This window comes from Rhodnius prolixus, unplaced genomic scaffold (assembly GCF_049639745.1).
Source record: "Rhodnius prolixus isolate KJV_2025 unplaced genomic scaffold, Rpr scaffold_25, whole genome shotgun sequence".
In the NCBI taxonomy this organism is placed as follows: Eukaryota; Metazoa; Arthropoda; class Insecta; order Hemiptera; family Reduviidae; genus Rhodnius; species Rhodnius prolixus.
The window spans coordinates 277,519-293,217 of NW_027411585.1; the positions used below are offsets into that span (position 1 = coordinate 277,519).

General features: G+C 30.8%; 1 protein-coding gene across 2 annotated transcripts in view; it reads left to right on the forward strand.

Moving 5' to 3' along the window:
• The window catches only part of tna (Zinc finger MIZ domain-containing protein tonalli), a 134,238-nt gene that overhangs the window by 19,796 nt on the left and 98,743 nt on the right, over window positions 1-15,699 (forward strand). The window lies entirely within an intron of this gene.

Consider the following 15,699-nt stretch of genomic DNA (forward strand, 5'->3'; position numbering starts at 1 on the left):
CAAAATAACTATAGTTTTTAATTGAGAAAAACAAAGTGTAGAAGAGAACAAAATTCCATTCCAATTCGTGGTTCACAGTGGAAGATAAAGAACAGCCATAATTTTACAGAATTTCATGACCCAAAAAATTTTCAACCCTTTATATCTTCTACATTTATAGATCTGTGCACAAAATAACTATAGTTTTTAATTGAGAAAAACAAAGTGTATAAGAGATAAAAATTTCATACCAATACGTGGTTCACAGTGGGAGATATTGAACGGCCATAATTTTACAGAATTTCATGACCCAAAAAATTTTCAACCCTTTATATCTTCTACATTTATAGATCTGTGCACAAAATAACTATAGTTTTTAATTGAAAAAAACAAATTGTACAAGAGAACAAAATTTCATACCAATTCGTAGTTCACAGTGGGAGATATAGAAAGGCCACAATTTTACAGAATTTCATGACCCAAAAAAATTTCAACCCTTTATAACTTCTACATTTATAGATCTGTGCACAAAATAACTATAGTTTTTAATTGAGAAAAACAAAGTGTATAAGAGATAAAAATTCCATACTAATACGTGGTTCACAATGGGAGATATAAAACGGCCATAATTTTACAGAATTTCATGACCCAAAAAAATTTCAACCCTTTATATCTTCTACATTTATAGATCTGTGCACAAAATAACTATAGTTTTTAATTGAGAAAAACAAAGTGTAGAAGAGAACAAAATTCCATTCCAATTCGTGGTTCACAGTGGAAGATAAAGAACAGCCATAATTTTGCAGAATTTCATGACCCAAAAAATTTTCAACCCTTTATATCTTCTACATTTATAGATCTGTGCACAAAATAACTATAGTTTTTAATTGAGAAAAACAAAGTGTATAAGAGATAAAAATTTATACCAATACGTGATTCACAGTGGGAGATATTGAACGGCCATAATTTTACAGAATTTCATGACCCAAAAAATTTTCAACCCTTTATATCTTCTACATTTATAGATCTGTGCACAAAATAACTATAGTTTTTAATTGAGAAAAACAAATTGTACAAAAGAACAAAATTTCATACCAATTTGTAGTTCACAGTGGGAGATATAGAACGGCCACAATTTTACAGAATTTCATGACCCAAAAAAATTTCAACCCTTTATATCTTCTACATTTATAGATCTGTGCACAAAATAACTATAGTTTTTAATTGAGAAAAACAAAGTGTATAAGAGATAAAAATTCCATACTAATACGTGGTTCACAATGGGAGATATAAAACGGCCATAATTTTACAGAATTTCATGACCCAAAAAAATTTCAACCCTTTATATCTTCTACATTTATAGATCTGTGCACAAAATAACTATAGTTTTTAATTGAGAAAAACAAAGTGTAGAAGAGAACAAAATTCCATTCCAATTCGTGGTTCACAGTGGAAGATAAAGAACAGCCATAATTTTACAGAATTTCATGACCCAAAAAATTTTCAACCCTTTATATCTTCTACATTTATAGATCTGTGCACAAAATAACTATAGTTTTTAATTGACAAAAACAAAGTGTATAAGAGATAAAAATTTCATACCAATACGTGGTTCACAGTGGGAGATATAGAACGGCCATAATTTTACAGAATTTCAAGACCCAAAAAATTTTCAACCCTTTATATCTTCTACATTTATAGATCTGTGCACAAAATAACTATAGTTCTTAATTGAGAAAAACAAAGTGTACAAGAGAACAAAATTTCATACCAATTCGTAGTTCACAGTGGGAGATATAGAACGGCCATAATTTTACAGAATTTCATGACCCAAAAATTTTTCAGCCCTTTATATCTTCTACATTTATAGATCTCTGCACAAAATAACTATAGTTTGTAATTGAGAAAAACAAAGTGTATAAGAGATAAAAATTCCATACCAATACGTGGTTCACAGTGGGACATATAGAACGGGCTATAATTTTAAAGAATTTCATGACCTAAAAAATTTTCAGCACTTTATATCTTCTACATTTATAGATCTGTTTACGAAATAACTATAGTTTTTAATTGAGAAAAACAAAGTGTACAAGAGAACAAAATTTCATACCAATTCGTAGTTCACAGTGGGGGATAAAGAACGGCCATAATTTTACAGAATTTCATGACCCAAAAATTTTCAGCCCTTTATATCTTCTACATTTATAGATCTGTTTACGAAATAACTATAGTATTTAATTGAGAAAAACAAAGTGTATAAGAAATAAAAATTCCATACTAATACGTGGTTCTAAGTGGGAGATATAGAACGGCCATAATTTAACAGAATTTCATGACCTAAAAAATTTTCAACCCTTTATATCTTCTACATTTATAGATCGGTGCACAAAATAACTATAGTTTTTATTTGAGAAAAACAAAGTGTATAAGAGAAAAAAATTCCATACCAACACGTGGTAAACAGTGGGAGATATATAATGGCCGTAATTTTACAGAATTTCATGACCCAAAAAATTTTCAACCCTTTATATCTTCTACATTTATAGATCTGTTTACAAAATAACTATAGTTTTTAATTGAGAAAAACAAAGTGTATAAGAGATAAAAATTCCATACTAATACGTGGTTCTAAGTGGGAGATATAGAACGGCCATAATTTTACAGAATTTCATGACCCAAAAAATTTTCAACCCTTTATATCTTCTACATTTATAGATCTGTTTACAAAATAACTATAGTTTTTAATTGAGAAAAACAAAGTGTATAAGAGATAAAAATTCCATACCAATACGTGGTTCACGGTGGGAGATATAGAACGGCCATAATTTTACAGAATTTCATAACCTAAAAATTTTCAAACCTTTATATCTTCAACATTTATAGATCTGTGCACAAAATAACTATAGTTCGTAATTGAGAAAAACAAAATGTATAAGAGATAAAAATTCCATACCAATACGTGGTTCACAGTGGAAGATAAATAACAGCCATAATTTTACAGAATTTCATGACCCAAAAATTTTTCAACCCTTTATATCTTCTACATTTATAGATCTGTGCACAAAATAACTATAGTTTTTAATTGAGAAAAACAAAGTGTACAAGAGAACAAAATTTCATACCAATTCGTAGTTCACAGTGGGAGATATTGAACGGCCATAATTTTACAGAATTTCATGACCCAAAAAATTTTCAGCCCTTTATATCTTCTACATTTATAGATCTGTGCACAAAATAACTATAGTTTGTAATTGAGAAAAACAAAGTGTAAAAGAGAAAAAAATTCCATACCAACACGTGGTTCACAGTGGGAAATATAGAATGGCCGTAATTTTACAGAATTTCATGACCCAAAAAATTTTCAACCCTTTATATCTTCTACATTTATAGATCTGTGCACAAAATAACTATAGTTTTTATTTAAGAAAAACAAAGTGTATAAGAGATAAAAATTCCATACTAATACGTGGTTCACAATGGGAGATATAAAACGGCCATAATTTTACAGAATTTCATGACCCAAATAATTTTCAACCCTTTATATCTTCTACATTTATAGATCTGTGCACAAAATAACTATAGTTTTTAATTGAGAAAAACAAAGTGTAGAAGAGGACAAAATTCCATTCCAAATCGTGGTTCACAGTAGAAGATCAAGAACAGCCATAATTTTACAGAATTTCATGACCCAAAAAATTTTCAACCCTTTATATCTTCTACATTTATAGATCTGTTTACAAAATAACTATAGTTTTTAATTGAGAAAAACAAAGTGTATCAGAGATAAAAATTCCATACTAATACGTGGTTCTAAGTGGGAGATATAGAACGGCCATAATTTTACAGAATTTCATGACCCAAAAAATTTTCAACCCTTTATATCTTCTACATTTATAGATCTGTTTACAAAATAACTATAGTTTTTAATTGAGAAAAACAAAGTGTATAAGAGATAAAAATTCCATACCAATACGTGGTTCACGGTGGGAGATATAGAACGGCCATAATTTTACAGAATTTCATGACCCATAAAATTTTCAAACCTTTATATCTTCAACATTTATAGATCTGTGCACAAAATAACTATAGTTCGTAATTGAGAAAAACAAAATGTATAAGAGATAAAAATTCCATACTAATACGTGGTTCACAGTGGGAGATATAAAACGGCCATAATTTTACAGAATTTTATGACCCAAATAATTTTCAACCCTTTATATCGTCTACATTTATTGATCTGTGCACAAAATAACTATAGTTTTTAATTGAGAAAAACAAAGTGTATAAGAGAAAAAAATTCCATACCAATACGTGGTTCACAGTGGGAGATATAGAACGGCCACAATTTTACAGAATTTCATGACCCAAAAAATTTTCAAACCTTTATATCTTCAACATTTATAGATCTGTGCACAAAATAATTATAGTTCGTAATTGAGAAAAACAAAGTGTATAAGAGATAAAAATTCCATACCAATACGTGGTTCACAGTGGGAGATATAAAACGGCCATATTTTTACAGAATTTCATGACCCAAATAATTTTCAACCCTTTATATCGTCTACATTTATAGATCTGTGCACAAAATAACTATAGTTCGTAATTGAGAAAAACAAAGTGTATAAGAGATAAAAATTCCATACCAGTACGTGCTTCACGGTGGGAGATATAGAACGGCCATAATTTTACAGAATTTCATGACCCAAAAAATTTTCAAACCTTTATATCTTCAAAATTTATAGATCTGTGCACAAAATAACTATAGTTCGTAATTGAGAAAAACAAAGTGTATAAGAGATAAAAATTCCATACCAATACGTGCTTCACGGTGGGAGATATAGAACGGCCATAATTTTACAGAATTTCATGACCCAAATAATTTTCAACCCTTTATATCGTCTACATTTATTGATCTGTGCACAAAATAACTATAGTTCGTAATTGAGAAAAACAAAGTGCATAAGAGAAAAAAATTCCATACCAATACGTGCTTCACGGTGGAAGATATAGAACGGCCATAATTTTACAGAATTTCATGACCCAAAAAATTTTCAACCCTTTATATCTTCTACATTTATAGATCTGTGCACAAAATAACTATAGTTTTTAATTGAGAAAAACAAAGTGTAGAAGAGAACAAAATTCCATTCCAATTCGTGGTTCACAGTCGAAGATAAAGAACAGCCATAATTTTACAGAATTTCATGACCCAAAAAATTTTCAACCCTTTATATCTTCTACATTTATAGATCTGTGCACAAAATAACTATAGTTTTTAATTGAGAAAAACAAAGTGTATAAGAGATAAAAATTCCATACCAATACGTGGTTCACAGTGGTAGATATAGAACGGCCATAATTTTACAGAATTTCATGACCCAAAAAATTTTCAACCCTTTATATCTTCTACATTTATAGATCTGTGCACAAAATAACTATAGTTTTTAATTGAGAAAAACGAAGTGTAGAAGAGAACAAAATTCCATTCCAATTCGTGGTTCACAGTGAAAGATAAAGAACAGCCATAATTTTACAGAATTTCATGACCCAAAAAATTTTCAACCCTTTATATCTTCTACATTTATAGATCTGTGCACAAAATAACTATAGTTTTTAATTGAGAAAAACAAAGTGTATAAGAGATAAAAATTTCATACCAATACGTGGTTCACAGTGGGAGATATTGAACGGCCATAATTTTACAGAATTTCATGACCCAAAAAATTTTCAACCCTTTATATCTTCTACATTTATAGATCTGTGCACAAAATAACTATAGTTTTTAATTGAAAAAAACAAATTGTACAAGAGAACAAAATTTCATACCAATTCGTAGTTCACAGTGGGAGATATAGAAAGGCCACAATTTTACAGAATTTCATGACCCAAAAAAATTTCAACCCTTTATAACTTCTACATTTATAGATCTGTGCACAAAATAACTATAGTTTTTAATTGAGAAAAACAAAGTGTATAAGAGAAAAAAATTCCATACCAATACGTGCTTCACGGTGGGAGATATAGAACGGCCATAATTTTACAGAATTTCATGACCCAAAAAATTTTCAAACCTTTATATCTTCAACATTTATAGATCTGTGCACAAAATAACTATAGTTCGTAATTGAGAAAAACAAAGTGTATAAGAGATAAAAATTCCATACCAATACGTGCTTCACGGTGGGAGATATAGAACGGCCATAATTTTACAGAATTTCATGACCCAAATAATTTTCAACCCTTTATATCGTCTACATTTATTGATCTGTGCACAAAATAACTATAGTTCGTAATTGAGAAAAACAAAGTGCATAAGAGAAAAAAATTCCATACCAATACGTGCTTCACGGTGGAAGATATAGAACGGCCATAATTTTACAGAATTTCATGACCCAAAAAATTTTCAACCCTTTATATCTTCTACATTTATAGATCTGTGCACAAAATAACTATAGTTTTTAATTGAGAAAAACAAAGTGTAGAAGAGAACAAAATTCCATTCCAATTCGTGGTTCACAGTGGAAAATAAAGAACAGCCATAATTTTACAGAATTTCATGACCCAAAAAATTTTCAACCCTTTATATCTTCTACATTTATAGATCTGTGCACAAAATAACTATAGTTTTTAATTGAGAAAAACAAAGTGTATAAGAGATAAAAATTCCATACCAATACGTGGTTCACAGTGGTAGATATAGAACGGCCATAATTTTACAGAATTTCATGACCCAAAAAATTTTCAACCCTTTATATCTTCTACATTTATAGATCTGTGCACAAAATAACTATAGTTTTTAATTGAGAAAAACAAAGTGTATAAGACATAAAAATTTCATACCAATACGTGGTTCACAGTGGGAGATATTGAACGGCCATAATTTTACAGAATTTCATGACCCAAAAAATTTTCAACCCTTTATATCTTCTACATTTATAGATCTGTGCACAAAACAACTATAGTTTTTAATTGAAAAAAACAAATTGTACAAGAGAACAAAATTTCATACCAATTCGTAGTTCACAGTGGGAGATATAGAAAGGCCACAATTTTACAGAATTTCATGACCCAAAAAAATTTCAACCCTTTATAACTTCTACATTTATAGATCTGTGCACAAAATAACTATAGTTTTTAATTGAGAAAAACAAAGTGTATAAGAGATAAAAATTCCATACTAATACGTGGTTCACAATGGGAGATATAAAACGGCCATAATTTTACAGAATTTCATGACCCAAAAAAATTTCAACCCTTTATATCTTCTACATTTATAGATCTGTGCACAAAATAACTATAGTTTTTAATTGAGAAAAACAAAGTGTAGAAGAGAACAAAATTCCATTCCAATTCGTGGTTCACAGTGGAAGATAAAGAACAGCCATAATTTTGCAGAATTTCATGACCCAAAAAATTTTCAACCCTTTATATCTTCTACATTTATAGATCTGTGCACAAAATAACTATAGTTTTTAATTGAGAAAAACAAAGTGTATAAGAGATAAAAATTTATACCAATACGTGATTCACAGTGGGAGATATTGAACGGCCATAATTTTACAGAATTTCATGACCCAAAAAATTTTCAACCCTTTATATCTTCTACATTTATAGATCTGTGCACAAAATAACTATAGTTTTTAATTGAGAAAAACAAATTGTACAAAAGAACAAAATTTCATACCAATTTGTAGTTCACAGTGGGAGATATAGAACGGCCACAATTTTACAGAATTTCATGACCCAAAAAAATTTCAACCCTTTATATCTTCTACATTTATAGATCTGTGCACAAAATAACTATAGTTTTTAATTGAGAAAAACAAAGTGTATAAGAGATAAAAATTCCATACTAATACGTGGTTCACAATGGGAGATATAAAACGGCCATAATTTTACAGAATTTCATGACCCAAAAAAATTTCAACCCTTTATATCTTCTACATTTATAGATCTGTGCACAAAATAACTATAGTTTTTAATTCAAAAAAACAAAGTGTAGAAGAGAACAAAATTCCATTCCAATTCGTGGTTCACAGTGGAAGATAAAGAACAGCCATAATTTTACAGAATTTCATGACCCAAAAAATTTTCAACCCTTTATATCTTCTACATTTATAGATCTGTGCACAAAATAACTATAGTTTTTAATTGACAAAAACAAAGTGTATAAGAGATAAAAATTTCATACCAATACGTGGTTCACAGTGGGAGATATAGAACGGCCATAATTTTACAGAATTTCAAGACCCAAAAAATTTTCAACCCTTTATATCTTCTACATTTATAGATCGGTGCACAAAATAACTATAGTTTTTATTTGAGAAAAACAAAGTGTATAAGAGAAAAAAATTCCATACCAACACGTGGTAAACAGTGGGAGATATATAATGGCCGTAATTTTACAGAATTTCATGACCCAAAAAATTTTCAACCCTTTATATCTTCTACATTTATAGATCTGTTTACAAAATAACTATAGTTTTTAATTGAGAAAAACAAAGTGTATAAGAGATAAAAATTCCATACTAATACGTGGTTCTAAGTGGGAGATATAGAACGGCCATAATTTTACAGAAATTCATGACCCAAAAAATTTTCAACCCTTTATATCTTCTACATTTATAGATCTGTTTACAAAATAACTATAGTTTTTAATTGAGAAAAACAAAGTGTATAAGAGATAAAAATTCCATACCAATACGTGGTTCACGGTGGGAGATATAGAACGGCCATAATTTTACAGAATTTCATGACCCAAAAAATTTTCAAACCTTTATATCTTCAACATTTATAGATCTGTGCACGAAATAACTATAGTTCGTAATTGAGAAAAACAAAATGTATAAGAGATAAAAATTCCATACCAATACGTGGTTCACAGTGGAAGATAAATAACAGCCATAATTTTACAGAATTTCATGACCCAAAAATTTTTCAACCCTTTATATCTTCTACATTTATAGATCTGTGCACAAAATAACTATAGTTTTTAATTGAGAAAAACAAAGTGTACAAGAGAACAAAATTTCATACCAATTCGTAGTTCACAGTGGGAGATATTGAACGGCCATAATTTTACAGAATTTCATGACCCAAAAAATTTTCAGCCCTTTATATCTTCTACATTTATAGATCTGTGCACAAAATAACTATAGTTTGTAATTGAGAATAACAAAGTGTAAAAGAGAAAAAAATTCCATACCAACACGTGGTTCACAGTGGGAAATATAGAATGGCCGTAATTTTACAGAATTTCATGACCCAAAAAATTTTCAACCCTTTATATCTTCTACATTTATAGATCTGTGCACAAAATAACTATAGTTTTTATTTAAGAAAAACAAAGTGTATAAGAGATAAAAATTCCATACTAATACGTGGTTCACAATGGGAGATATAAAACGGCCATAATTTTACAGAATTTCATGACCCAAATAATTTTCAACCCTTTATATCTTCTACATTTATAGATCTGTGCACAAAATAACTATAGTTTTTAATTGAGAAAAACAAAGTGTAGAAGAGGACAAAATTCCATTCCAAATCGTGGTTCACAGTAGAAGATCAAGAACAGCCATAATTTTACAGAATTTCATGACCCAAAAAATTTTCAACCCTTTATATCTTCTACATTTATAGATCTGTTTACAAAATAACTATAGTTTTTAATTGAGAAAAACAAAGTGTATCAGAGATAAAAATTCCATACTAATACGTGGTTCTAAGTGGGAGATATAGAACGGCCATAATTTTACAGAATTTCATGACCCAAAAAATTTTCAACCCTTTATATCTTCTACATTTATAGATCTGTTTACAAAATAACTATAGTTTTTAATTGAGAAAAACAAAGTGTATAAGAGATAAAAATTCCATACCAATACGTGGTTCACGGTGGGAGATATAGAACGGCCATAATTTTACAGAATTTCATGACCCATAAAATTTTCAAACCTTTATATCTTCAACATTTATAGATCTGTGCACAAAATAACTATAGTTCGTAATTGAGAAAAACAAAATGTATAAGAGATAAAAATTCCATACCAATACGTGGTTCACAGTGGGAGATATAAAACGGCCATAATTTTACAGAATTTTATGACCCAAATAATTTTCAACCCTTTATATCGTCTACATTTATTGATCTGTGCACAAAATAACTATAGTTTTTAATTGAGAAAAACAAAGTGTATAAGAGAAAAAAATTCCATACCAATACGTGGTTCACAGTGGGAGATATAGAACGGCCACAATTTTACAGAATTTCATGACCCAAAAAATTTTCAAACCTTTATATCTTCAACATTTATAGATCTGTGCACAAAATAATTATAGTTCGTAATTGAGAAAAACAAAGTGTATAAGAGATAAAAATTCCATACCAATACGTGGTTCACAGTGGGAGATATAAAACGGCCATATTTTTACAGAATTTCATGACCCAAATAATTTTCAACCCTTTATATCGTCTACATTTATAGATCTGTGCACAAAATAACTATAGTTCGTAATTGAGAAAAACAAAGTGTATAAGAGATAAAAATTCCATACCAATACGTGCTTCACGGTGGGAGATATAGAACGGCCATAATTTTACAGAATTTCATGACCCAAAAAATTTTCAAACCTTTATATCTTCAACATTTATAGATCTGTGCACAAAATAACTATAGTTCGTAATTGAGAAAAACAAAGTGTATAAGAGATAAAAATTCCATACCAATACGTGCTTCACGGTGGGAGATATAGAACGGCCATAATTTTACAGAATTTCATGACCCAAATAATTTTCAACCCTTTATATCGTCTACATTTATTGATCTGTGCACAAAATAACTATAGTTCGTAATTGAGAAAAACAAAGTGCATAAGAGAAAAAAATTCCATACCAATACGTGCTTCACGGTGGAAGATATAGAACGGCCACAATTTTACAGAATTTCATGACCCAAAAAATTTTCAAACCTTTATATCTTCAACATTTATAGATCTGTGCACAAAATAACTATAGTTCGTAATTGAGAAAAACAAAATGTATAAGAGATAAAAATTCCATACCAATACGTGCTTCACGGTGGGAGATATAGAACGACCATAATTTTACAGAATTTCATGACCCAAAAAATTTTCAAACCTTTATATCTTCAACATTTATAGATCTGTGCACAAAATAACTATAGTTCGTAATTGAGAAAAACAAAATGTATAGGAGACAAAAATTCCATACCAATACGTGGTTCACAGTGGGAGATATAGAATGGCCGTAATTTTACAGAATTTCATGACCCAAAAAATTTTCAACTCTTTATATCGTCTACATTTATAGATCTGTGCACAAAATAACTATAGTTTTTAATTGAGAAAAACAAAGTGTATAAGAGAACAAAATTTTATACCAATTCGTAGTTTACAGTGGGAGATATAGAACGGTCATAATTTTACAGAATTTCATGACCCAAAAAATTTCCAACTCTTTATATCTTTTACATTTATAGATCTGTGCACTAAATAACTATAGTTTTTAATTGAGAAAAACAAAATGTACAAGAGAACAAAATTCCATACCAAGTCGTGGTTCACAGTGGGAGATATAGAACGGCCATAATTTTACAGATTTTCATGACCCAAAAAATTTTCAACCCTTTATATCTTCTACATTTATAGATCTGTGCACAAAATAACTATAGTTTTTAATTGAGAAAAACAAAATGTACAAGAGAACAAAATTCCATACCAAGTCGTGGTTCAAAGTGGGAGATATAGAACGGCCATAATTTTACAGATTTTCATGACCCAAAAAATTTTCAACTCTTTATATCTTCTACATTTATAGATCTTTGTACAAAATAACTATAGTTTTTAATTGAGAAAAACAAAATGTACAAGAGAACAAAATTCCATACCAATACGTGCTTCACGGTGGAAGATATAGAACGGCCACAATTTTACAGAATTTCATGACCCAAAAAATTTTCAACCCTTTATATCGTCTACATTTATAGATCTGTGCACAAAATAACTATAGTTTTTAATTGAGAAAAACAAAGTGTATAAGAGAACAAAATTTCATACCAATTCGTAGTTCACAGTGGGAGATATAGAACGGTCATAATTTTACAGAATTTCATGACCCAAAAAATTTTCAACCCTTTATATCTTCTACATTTATAGATCTGTGCACAAAATAACTATAGTTTTTAATTGAGAAAAACAAAATGTACAAGAGAACAAAATTCCATACCAAGTCGTGGTTCACAGTGGGAGATATAGAACGGCCATAATTTTACAGATTTTCATGACCCAAAAAATTTTCAACCCTTTATATCTTCTACATTTATTGATCTGTGCATAAAATAACTATAGTTTTTAATTGAGAAAAACAAAATGTACAAGAGAACAAAATTCCATACCAAGTCGTGGTTCACAGTGGGAGATATAGAACGGCCATAATTTTGCAGATTTTCATGACCCAAAAAATTTTCAACCCTTTATATCTTCTACATTTATAGATCTGTGCACAAAATAACTATAGTTTTTAATTGAGAAAAACAAAATGTACAAGAGAACAAAATTCCATACCAAGTCGTGGTTCACAGTGGGAGATATAGAACGGCCATAATTTTACAGATTTTCATGACCCAAAAAATTTTCAACCCTTTATATCTTCTACATTTATAGATCTGTGCACAAAATAACTATAGTTTTTAATTGAGAAAAACAAAATGTACAAGAGAACAAAATTCCATACCAAGTCGTGGTTCACAGTGGGAGATATAGAACGGCCATAATTTTACAGATTTTCATGACCCAAAAAATTTTCAACGCTTTATATCTTCTACATTTATAGATCTGTGCACAAAATAACTATAGTTTTTAATTGAGAAAAACAAAATGTACAAGAGAACAAAATTCCATACCAAGTCGTGGTAGGAACAATTCTTTGTTTTCGTATCTATCCTAAGTTTCTAAATTTCAATACATTTAAAATGGAAATTTCGCGGAACACTTGGACCATATTCGCGGAACACCGGTTAAGAACCGCTGGTCTAGAGACTCGTGAAGAAGTCCAAGTCTACAAAAATTAACCGAAATATTTTTATTGAAGACGCTTAGAAAAAGGGCCTCGCCAAAACGTGGTTCGAGCCATTGGTTGAAAAGCCATAAAAGTGGATGATTAAATTAGTTTGATTAACGATTAAATCGGAAATTTAATTGATTAAATAATTGTCATATGATTAAAATTACGATTAAATTCGCCGATTAAATTCTGATTAAAATTAAAAATAAATTCAATCAATTAAAAAATTTAATCAATTAAATTTAGAATTTAATTTTTTTTTTTAATCAGTGCCCAACTCTGATCCTGATGATATTTAATAAAATATTTTAAAGAGTAATGTGGAAGAAATATTGTTATTTAGCGCAGAATTGAGAAGGACATGTTTGTTAGAAGAGAAGTAGAGCTCGGCCGGCCATATGTCGATAAGTATCGATCTGGAATGCCATCTGTTAAGATGTGTTTGAGGGGGCGAGGTAGGGGCTGATTGTGACCAAGTAGAGGGGATAGTTGGTGATAAAGAGCGTTAGTTGGCATGAGTGTGCCAAGCAAGTGGAGACTGGATAGTTCTTACAATCATTTGGGCGGCTTTATGTTCATGAGAAGTTTGAGGAAATTAAGGTTACACACACATATTAATGGCCGTCCTTGAGTATCTTCTCAGCTGGGAACTTGACACGAATTTACCGATAGCCAGTCAGTCTTGACTTCTTTTAGTTTCCCTCACTCCTGGTCTCACGGGTCCAGATTCTAAGATTTTATCAAAATTAAATTTTCCACGGAAGTCAAGCGTATACTGTATTTGGTCACAAGACAGCCAATCAAATAATTTACTAACTTTTCGCTTACTAAGTTTTGAGATTGCTTCACTTTCAAAAACTCCTAGACTTTTGCATCTCTTGAGGTGTCTGCCTTTAAAACTGAGCAGAATTAGACGACTCAGATTACAGATTGCGAAATGATTCCAAACTGTACAGTCATGCAGCAGTACAGTCCTCGGAATGAACTTTTGCACAAAAAGAATTGTTTGCACTATTATATTCTTGAGGTCTAATCAGGTAGTTCATTTTGAATCGGATTAAATTTTTCATTCGTGTTGTGAATTAAGAAACGTTTTGTCCAAAATTAAGAATCACATAGTTAACACCAAGGCAACTTATATTCGTGACTTAGAAAGGTTAGGAGAGTTGCATTAAGGGCCAAAGGAGGAATGAAGGACTTTGTTTTGGGACTTCCTTTCCTCATTATCAAGGTGGGGATAATTGCACCTCACTTCTCGAGTTAGGCCATCCTAGTGTTTACACGCGCTTCTGGACTCCAGTTAACTGCTCCATCCAGCCGTCTCGAAGCTATCCAAGTCGCCAGCTAAGAAATTTTGCTTGGAATCACGACAGGGATCGATTCCAGGGTATTCTGCGTAATGCTGGTTAAAAGTTCTTTTATCCCGTCAAAGTAGGAAGGAAGTCCCACTTCGTGGAGTTGGGCACTCATACGTACGCACAGTATTACGTAATTATTTAAATCAATCCAAAGCCGTTCGGAACATCGTCAGTTAATATTGAGAAAATTGCAACTGAGGCGACCAGCGAACTTTTCTTCACTTTCTATTTTGCATCAGAGTGGACTGAAAGTGTTCAGAGCCTGGAGCGCATCTTTAGTTCCTGAAGCCGGACTTTACAGTTCGTCTAGATTAGATAGAACATGTTCTCAGCTGGACTGAAATCCAAACCGATGACTCACCAGTCGCCATTGAACAATGAAGTTGGAATGAGTCAAACTTTGTGGGATCAGCAGCAAACTGACATTTAAAAATAAATACTTTGACGTGAAACAGACTTTGATGTAACCTTTCTCCTTTCTCTTGCTGGTAAAACAATCGCAAAACGTCCACTTATCAGTTGTGAGAGAAAGTAGAACCAGTTTCGTGAAGTTAATCGACTTGAGTGTTAATAGATCGGTCAAGTTAAATGACAGTGTTTAGTTGATAGCATCAAGCGGTAGGAAATTGAACTACTATACAGACGGCTGTGTATGATGACACATTCTAATGGAGCACATGTGGGACAAGGTTCTCAGCTCACCTAAATACATCACATAACTATGGCCATGTCGGGTCCATCCAGTCTACATTCACTTTAAGTCCACATTTCAAATAATAATACAAATACCATAGCAACCTAACCTAACCTACTATTACCTTACAGTTATTCCCACCCCAGATACGCCCCAGATCAGATCAGGAAGTTATCTTTTCTGTATTATCAATTAAATCTTCAATTCACTTCACATCAGCTGCTTTACTTTTTCTTACTGCTCATCGAAAAGAGAATTATGAACGACGAAAAAGTTGAGAAAATTTGATTTTCAACGGGATATTCAGATTTTGGGATCACTTGATTTCGAAACAGTTTTTTTTTTTGACAGGACGGAAATTAACGTTCGAAATCTCCCAACCAGAAATACCTCCCTTTACTGAGAGGATTTTTTTTTTTTTACTATTTTTGAGATTTTACAATCTTATTTCCTTTTGAATAAAAGATCTGTAACTTTCATGAAAAGTGTGTCTCTCCTGTGAACTGTTTCAGTATTTTGTACGGTTCCATCATCGGTGAAGATATTAAGGGCACCAAAAGTGTTGAAGGGGATATTCCAAGTTG